Source organism: Salvia splendens, chromosome 11 (genome assembly GCF_004379255.2).
Source record: "Salvia splendens isolate huo1 chromosome 11, SspV2, whole genome shotgun sequence".
NCBI lineage: Eukaryota > Viridiplantae > Streptophyta > Magnoliopsida > Lamiales > Lamiaceae > Salvia > Salvia splendens.
The window spans coordinates 24388223-24396615 of NC_056042.1; the positions used below are offsets into that span (position 1 = coordinate 24388223).

At 40.0% G+C, this 8393-nt stretch overlaps 1 long non-coding RNA gene across 2 annotated transcripts; it reads left to right on the forward strand.

The window, feature by feature from the left end:
• The first annotated feature begins 4105 nt into the window (after positions 1-4105).
• LOC121755235 lies at positions 4106-6264 on the forward strand. Of its 2 annotated transcripts, none has more exons than XR_006040671.1 (3): positions 4106-4337; positions 5054-5141; positions 6011-6264. It is a non-coding gene; the product is annotated as an uncharacterized LOC121755235 (long non-coding RNA). The 2 variants fall into 2 exon arrangements; XR_006040670.1 differs by having other exon boundaries at positions 4106-4325.
• Positions 6265-8393: the final 2129 nt, after the last annotated feature.

Here is an 8393-nt window from a genome sequence, read left to right on the forward strand (position 1 = left end):
TATAGTGGAGTAAGGGTCGAATCCCACAGAGATGGATGTAGGCGAGATACACTTGCGATGACATTCTGGGAGCGGTTGGTTAGCTACCACGCTTCTTTTGGGGGTTGAGTTTTACCTAGTCGGAAAATGAAATGGAACCTATACCCCTCCTGACCAGTAGGTCAGGGTGGGCTCTAAATGCTACGTGATAAAAGAAATTAAAGTGTGTGTGTAAATTAGGGTACGAGTGTGCATGTGAGAAACTACTAGACAAAACTTACAAAAAATACCTAAACAAAATGTAAAGAGAATCAAAGGACATGCTGGCAAATTGTCTCCTAGGTGTGCAGAAAAGCTGAAAAAATGCAAGTACAAAAGCAAAAAGCAACAAAAGCAACACAAGTGGTCCCATTCTTTGATTGTGACATTATCTACTTCACCAAGCTAAACAAACAAGATCTAACAAACTCCATTGATTAATGATCAAGCTTGAAAATTCGTAAATGCAATATTTAACTTGAAATCGAGAACGAAAGCTAAGAAAACTGAGATCTACGCAAACTGGTCAGCGAGACAAGGTGACAGAAGCAAGCAGAAACGATTCCCATGCATTTTTTAGGAACTTAACCTGATTAAAACTTGTAAACACTCCAAGAAAACCTAGATCTAACTAAGCAAAGCAGATTCGAGCACTTAAACAACAGAAATCAACGTAAAACTACCAGATCTAGCTACTAGGCAGAAAGAAATAATAAGCAATCTGAAACACAAAATAAAACCACAATAAACTTCATTGCATTCAAGATTATCACCCAAAAGATGTTCCAACTAAGTAGCTACTGGAATCCAAGTCAAAGGCAAGCAAAAAAAACAAGTACTTAAACTAAGAAATCTTAAAAACAAAGCAAGTAAAAGATTGTTTGGCTAATCGGAAACTGAAACTGGAGGAATTTCTGGAACTACGGCGGCTGGAATGAATCAGGCATGATGCTCCTCGCCGGCAGGTGGACGGAATCTTCAAGTCAGGCTGCTGGATTTAGATGGAACTAAGAGCTAGTGGAGCTATTCTTCTCAAATGTGATGCAGTAGTGATGATAAGTCCTAAGTGAAGTGGTGTCAAAATTCCCCCCTTTTCTTTATGTTCAGCTCCTATTTATAGGGTGGCTTGCCCTAATTTCTAGGGCTTTCTCTTTATGTGGAATGAAAATTTTGCCCTTCTTTAGATAGGTGATTATTCCAAGCAAGTCCTTCCTTCTCGTGTCCAGTCCTGTAGCATCCATCCTGACCAGTTTGCGTATTTTCTGCTCATACTAACCAGTTTGCACACTTTTCACAGCTTTTTCACTCGAATTCATTATGAACCTTTCCTCCTGATTTAGTACTTCAACATGCACAATTTAGCAGCTATTTTGCAGATATTATCCAATAAAGCACCTTATACTGACCAGTAACCAAGGCCGAGAACGAGACTCTTCAAACTGGTCACACTTAACACATACTTGTCCTCAAGTATGAAGAAACAAGCTAAATAAAAATAATGAGTTGAGTTCTCAAGCCTGGTTACCTCCCCTCACCGACCTAAGACTCTAAAACTTAAAAGACTCTTCAACACATAGATGACTCACAGAAAACAAAAAACAAGAAAACGGACAAAAGAAAAAAAACTCATAAACACATTACACAGGCTATATTTTTAATCAATCCTCCCCCTTGGGTTGAATTGATCCGGCTGTAAATAACTTCGAAATTCTACCACCCTCCCCTTCACTGGCTAGTCTATCCGCTTGTCAAGATCGCCACTCTTATAAACCAAAAGCTAGGTTCGCTAAGTCACTCATTCCTCACTAGAAATGTTAGGACTATTCTCTCAAATTGCTGAACCACAGATGCTTCGGACTCAGATCTCACGTGCGGCTCCTGAAGGGCTTTAAGGCTTGTAATGGGGCTATTGGTTTGTAGTGTATGGAGTGGGTGTTCCTAAGGCTCTAAGGTTCAAAAACTATAACTTTATTTTGATGTGGGGAAACTGTGTGTATCTGGGCTTTTGACAGTTGCTTCTCTTTGGCTGGGCGTTTCCTGATATTGACCTCCAACTGGTCAGTAGCTTCTTTGTGGCTTCGCCACCCTTATTCCTTCTTCCTTCTTTTTGTGGTCAAGTGTTTTCGACCATTTTCTTCAACATATTTTTTAATGTGGCTTCGCCACCCTTATTCCTTCTTATTTTTTTTGGACCCAGAATTTTTCCTGGTCGATTTTCTCCTTACCTCTCGATTTCTTTCTCCAGTTGATTTTTCTTGTACGTCCTCCTGGCCAGTCGCCTTCTTGCCTTATGTCTCGCACACACAGTCCCAGTGGCTAGTGGGTTATATCTGGGTATAGATTTGGCTAGAAAGAGGGGTTCTAAGGGTGGTTTTTTTTTGCATGGGGGGGTTTCCTAATGCCTTCAGGACTTGCTACACGCGGTCACCTTACCCTAGGCATCATGTGGCAGCCACTCTTTTCTTTTCTTTTCTTTTTAAATGTTTAGCAGAAAGTGGTTGCACTTTAGGCTTTTAACAAACCATTTTAAGAGGGCTTTCACAATTAGCTTCTAATCGGGTTTTTCTTTCATACTTGCATCCTCTAGACTAGCCTGGATCTAAGAAAGGTGGTTTCTACTCTTGGTGTGTTTTATTTCGATCGATCATCTCGCCTTAAGATTGGATAAGTTGAGTTTTAAGCCTGTGTTTTAACACATGTCCTAAAAAAACAAAACTTAACATAAACTGACTTACTAGGGACTGACTCGACACATGACAACACATATATACAATTATACTGGACATTATCTCCTCCTCCCATTTCATCCTTGCTTGCCTTCACGCAAGTTTAGTGAAGTGGAAAACAGGATGACCAGTATCCAGCACATAGAAGCACAAAAAACCATAAAACACATAACACATGGAAAACATATTATATATGAAACTTGTCACACTTAGACTATGCAATAGGCTAAGTGGGAGAAGAATAACGAACATCGAGAACACATAGACAATGTGGAACAAGAACTAATATGCAAAACATACTATGTCAACAAAAACTTCTCACACTTAGACTATGCAATAGGCTAAGTGGAAGAAAGTATAGGACTCACATAAAAAAACACAAAACAAAGACAACTTCTAACATTCTAAACACATATTACGTTGTAAACCCCCGTCTTCTCACACTTAGACTATGGAATAGGCTAAGTGTTATGAATGAGCGTATACGCATGCTAAAACATGTACAAAAAAAATAGAAACAACACAACTAGAAAAAACTCAAGTTTACTGAAAATAAAAAGAAAGCTAACTGGTCAGTTGGTAGGGTTCCTTTGTTGGTACACATCAGGGGTGTCACTCTTTTTCTTATGATTCTTGAAAGTCCCCTTGATTTTTCTCTTTTCCATGGGCTGCAGATGATGGTTGCTGGGGACCTTGCTCCCGATCAGTTTGGGCACTTGTCCCGGCTTCTTGATGATAATGGCCGATAGGACCACCCTGGGCTTCTTGGTCTCCTTCTTTTGCTTTGCTTCCCCATTGCCTTTGCTATTTCTTTCTTGGTTGCATTTTCCTTATTTATCTTGATTTTCCTGTAAGTCGATTTCTGGTACTGGTGTCTCTTTCTGGGCAGCAGGGATGGCAAGTGGATTGTCGATGTTGGCCTCCTGTACTGGCTGGGCGAAAGTTGCAGTCGGGTTCTACCCAGGTTTTGTAGGAGAACCCCCTTCCTGGATAGTAAGGGTCGATGACGGATGTCCAGCAACAGCAGGGGTCGATGACTTGGTTTTTGCATGTTTTGGATCCTCCCCAGGTTTTGTAGTGTAATATCCCAACCTTAGAAGAATTAGAAATTAGAGATTAGGATTTATAGTTTAGTTAGTGGTTTTATATGTATATGTTTTGTTAGGAATAGAAGAGATAAATATAGCAATTAGAAATTAGAATGAAAAAAAAGAAGAGAAGATAAGATAAGATAAAGAAAAAGAAGAAAAAAATAATAGTAAGTGAGGTGGAAGTGGGAGTGTTACGTGTAATGTGTGTATGAAAAAGGAATTAGGGTAGAAATTAACTATTCTCTCTCTCCTCACCTCTTTTCTCTTTTTCCACTCCCTCTTCACGCCAAGTTCCACCCCTCTCTCTGTGTAAATTTTCAACAGCCTGCTCTCTCCCTCCGTTCAGCTGCACACCTTAGCCCCGAAATCACCGGCGAAGTTGTCGGGATGCCGAAAACGCACATAGCTTACCCAAGTCCCAATTCCCATTAGTCTATCTCCATGTTATAAATTGAAATTCAAATCTACATCAAACCAATATCCAAAATAGGTACAGTAGGAGGTTAGATTATCCCATGAACTCTTTAATCTTGTTTTTATGTGTAGTATCGGTGTTAATTTGTTGTGATCCTTTTGTTTGGTCAAAAAATTAGGGTTCTTGAATTGGGGATTTCAATTGTTGGAGATGAGTCATAATTGGACTAAAACCATGTAATCTTGTTATTGAACATGAAGTGTTTGGGGAAATTACCCAATGATACACAAATAGAAAATAGCTTGTATGTAGGCTGTTCTAGTGCTGCTGTACTGATCATTTCCGGCCACCTTAACATGCTAGAATTTATGTTCTAAAAATTTTTATGCATACTAGAAGGTCTTGGGAAGATGTCTGTAAAATTTCAGAGCATTTCATCAACGTTTGCTATTTTTAAATATTCATGCTAAACAGTCGCCAGAATCTGTCACAAACTGGCAGGCTGTAGTAAAATGTTCATAACTCCCTAATCCCTTGGAATTTTGAGGAAAACCTTTTTTGTAATTAAAATAGATACCTAGAGGTTTATTTTGGTGTAGGGCTCGACCCCTAGTTATATCCGAGCTAAGTCAGTTTATTATATGAAGATGATGTAATGCAGTCAATGTTTTTTTTTATAGCTTTCAAGTTGAGAATAGAGGTTTTATGCTAAAAGGGAAATAGATAGATGTGATATTTTAGCTTCCATATTTGTGCTTTAAGTGTTTATTTATAATTTTTATATGTGTTTGTTTAAAAATTAGGTGAACCGAGTGCAAGCACAAGCGATAAGGGAAAAGGGCACCTCCATGGTTGACTAAGCAAGTAATAGCATTTTTTTGACGTGTACAGGTAGTGTACGCGTGTTCTAGAATTTAATTCCTTTAACTTCGATAAATTTTACTACTTGTTTGTGATTCGCATGCTTATGCATAGAACTTAAAAATGATTGTGTGGCTTTTATATACTTCAAAGTGATGTAAATAGCTATATGTGTCGAATAATGTGAAAGTTGATGTGAAATAGTTGCGTTATGCCCCATTGCTTGAGTGAATCACATGGTATAGTTGGCATGCCATAGGACAGCAGTACTGCACACATGTTGATCACTCGTCTTCTGGATAACCGAAGCGATGGTCTATATGATATATCGATAGTTGAAAGGTACCCTATATGAGTAATATATGACAGTTGTCTTGCATAGGCCATATGAAAGATTACCGTGTCCGATACGGACTTACATGATAAACGCCCTCATCGGGCTACAGATAGTGTCCGTGTACCTGTGTCCATCACTCAACATAACTCGGGGGCTCTATTTTTGAAATAATATAGTTGTGCTTTGAATTCTTTAAATAGTTATGTTTTCCTCAGGTAAAGTTTTGTTGTATTGTGTTATATAATTCTGATTGATAGGTGATAGATGGTTATTATTGAAAGTATTACATGATTAAAATGATTGTGATGTTGCACTATTTGTAAACTATATAAGTGATTTCTTTAAATGATTCAAACTGTTATGAATGCTTATGCTGGGTGACATTGGTTTGAACTTGTATATTGATGCCGATATAAATTGAATATGTGTTGTACGACATTCCAGGTAATAAAGTGTTTACTTGTGATAGTGATATAGATTGAAGTTTTAGAGGTTTTACTCTGGAATGCGATTACACTACGAGCTTTTCGAAGCTCACCCCCATTTCTTCTCCCTCTTGCAGAGTATAGAAGCGAGTGAACCCGCTAGCTGGCAGCAGCACGTGTCAAGTCACTACCCCCCCCCTTTTTGCAGGTAAAGTTGGAGTTTACACGTGGCATGCTTAGGCTCTTTTGTTTGTAAATAGTTGGGTTACAAATGTAAGGTTATAACCTTCTTTTTGCTAGTGAAGTTGTATATATATCTATCGAAACAAGTTAATGTTATTTTGTTATGTATAGTAGTAAATAGTTGTGTTATCAGGTTTAGTTTCTTTTATGATAGTGTTGTATGTTGAGTGGTTGCAAAATGGTAAGAAAAAAAAATAGGCAGGTTTTGTTTATCGATCGTACCGAAAGGTAAAGTCACTTATTCGGTTAAAACTAACCGAGTAAGGGGTGTTACATGTAGGAGGTCCACTATCTTCTTGGCCAGTATTAGTGTCCTTGCTCTTCTTTTTGTTGCAAGGAGTCTTGTCCTCCTCGCTTGAGATCTCTACAAGATCATGAACTTGTTGGGCCCTTCTTTTTCTCAATCCTACGCCCGATGATTCGCCTCGATGCGCGCTTCGGCCCTTGTTTTCTCTCTGCCTTCTTCTCGGCCAGTTGGTGAGCCCTAGTGGCTCTAGTGAATCTTGACTTCTGACAAATAGTCTCTTCAATATCCTGGTCAGTAAGCGTTTGGCTACTAGTTAGATCACACCATCTTGGGTCACTCCTCTTGGGTGGTAGCTTCTTCAAGACCATGGTTAGAGTGTTGCCTTCTGTCACAATCTTTTCTTCCTCCCTTGTAATTCCAACTATGTACACCTTTATATTTGTACCGAGTGGAGGTAGCTTTACAGCTTGGATGCAAGGTATGGTCACTTCAAGTTTCCCAAAGATAGACATGTAATCTACGGGTTCTCCCTCCTTCCTCTTTTTTACAAAACAGTAAGGGAATGATTTTTCTTCCTTCACCTCTTCATCAGGTTCTTTAGTGGTTTCCCTTGAACTCTCTTCCGGACCTATTTGATTTGAGGTTCAACAACTGGATCAGTTTCATCAGGACCACTCTTCTTGGTCAGTATGTCCCCCTTATCCTTCGTCTTGCTTTATTCCCCAAATGACTCCTTCCGTTCAGGCTCCTTGTAGGATGTTCCTGACCACAATGTCACCTTCCTCACATTAGCCTTGTCAGGTATGTGCACCGTAACTGGGAGCGTTTCTGCATTCCCACAAATCTCGTTCATCGAACTGGCCAGGTAGGACAGTTGCTTATTCAGCATGTCCATATTTTCCTTATGCTCTTTCTGGGCATTTTGCATGCCTTGCACCACTTCATTATTTGATTGAAATTCACTCCTTATGGTTTGCTGGTAAGCAAGCATCTCTCCCATCATCTCTTCCATAGATCTTCCTGACTTGTTTTGGTGTAGGAAATGGTTAAGATTTTGCTGATGGTGGGGATTATACTGGGTGTTAGGGTATGGGTGCTAGGTATAGTTTGGCTGATTTTGATGAGAGGGGTACTGGCTGAATTGGTTAGAGTTGTGGGGTTGGCTGTGATTGGGATTCAGGTGGTGTAGGTAGGGATTTTGCTGGTGATGGGAGTTATACTGGCCGTTGGGATGCGACTGGTAGATGGGATGGTTTTGATTGTAAGGGTAGTTTGGCTGATTAATGTGAAGGGTACTGACTGAACTGGTTGGGGTGGTGATGCTGGTTAGGGTTAGGGCATGGGTGATTTTGGCAATGTTGGGGTGAATGAGATTTGTAATTCTAGTTTCCCATCTGATATTGTGGCACATAGGTGGTATTTTGATATGGATTTGGTGGGTGCGGATTATGCTGGTTTCTTCCTGACCAGTTCGGCTGTGAATCTTGGGCTGGGGGTCCATCGTATGCATTCTGAGGTGGGTTGGGCTGGTTAGAGTTTCCCTCTCCCCATCTAAAGTCCAGGTGTTCTCTCCAAGGTGTGTCCTCCTGCTTTTCAGGATTCCAGTTCCTATTTGAATTCCAAAGCCCAGTCGTATTTGGATAGTGATCCTCTTGGGCAGTTACAGTGGTGGCATTAACTGGAGGAACTTGCAGTTTACTCTTCTTAATTGCTGACAAAAGTGCCCTCTCGAGCTTGTCAATCCGACTCTCTAATTGATTATTATTTCCCACTGCTGCAGCATTTGCCATACCTCTTCTAGACGGGAGAGTACGTGGATTGTCATAGGCTCTTTTCGCGTAGAGAAGTCTTTCCATGATTCTCTTGGCCTCACTAACTCGTAGTTTGGAAAAACTTCCTCCACTTGATGAGTTCACTAAGTCCTTGCTCTCCGCATTCATCCTCTCATAGAAAATCGAGTAAATTTCTACTTCCAACATGTGGTGGTTTAGGCATGCGTCCAATAGACTCATGTATCTTGACCAGTACTG